The sequence below is a fragment of the Orycteropus afer genome, unplaced genomic scaffold (assembly GCF_000298275.1).
Source record: "Orycteropus afer afer isolate SDZICR_OR568_19922 unplaced genomic scaffold, OryAfe1.0 scaffold00280, whole genome shotgun sequence".
Classification (NCBI taxonomy): Eukaryota; Metazoa; Chordata; class Mammalia; order Tubulidentata; family Orycteropodidae; genus Orycteropus; species Orycteropus afer.
The window spans coordinates 3,056,030-3,056,588 of record NW_006921867.1 but is presented as its reverse complement, the minus strand read 5'-3'; positions in this window follow the sequence as shown (position 1 = coordinate 3,056,588).

The following is a 559-nucleotide window of genomic DNA, read 5'->3' as shown; positions in this document are numbered from 1 at the left end:
CAGAACATTGTTTTGTGCCACTCCCAACAGAAATACTCCAGGTGGACAACTTCAGCAATCAGGAGCTCCTCAGTTGCTCATGGCAAATTCCACCTTGGAGTTTATGAGGATTTATGGGTAGAAAAGCCACACTAAGTAATTTACTACAGTGCATGTCCCAAGATGAGCCAAGGACACAGCAAGAATTCAGACAAGTAGAGTGATATTCCCAGAAAGATTATGCATTATATTAAATATATGCTAGATTGCTAACGTAATAATTTAATGTGATACTAGCATAGCAAATGTCCAAAATACTGGAAATATTAATGTTTATCTAACATGAAAAGTTTTAATTTATGCATTAAGTCAGTTTCATTTTTTATTAGCTGCTATATGGGACACAATGACTCATATTTTTTTACACTCTATATGCTAATAAACTAGGTATTAGGCACATTAAGAGGATGCAAAATTCAATATTTATTGTGAAAAATATGTTTTGTTTTGCATCAATGAGTGTGCTTCTAAATTTTTCTTCTAAGGAAGCAACAAAGGGTGTTTATCAGAACATTACATT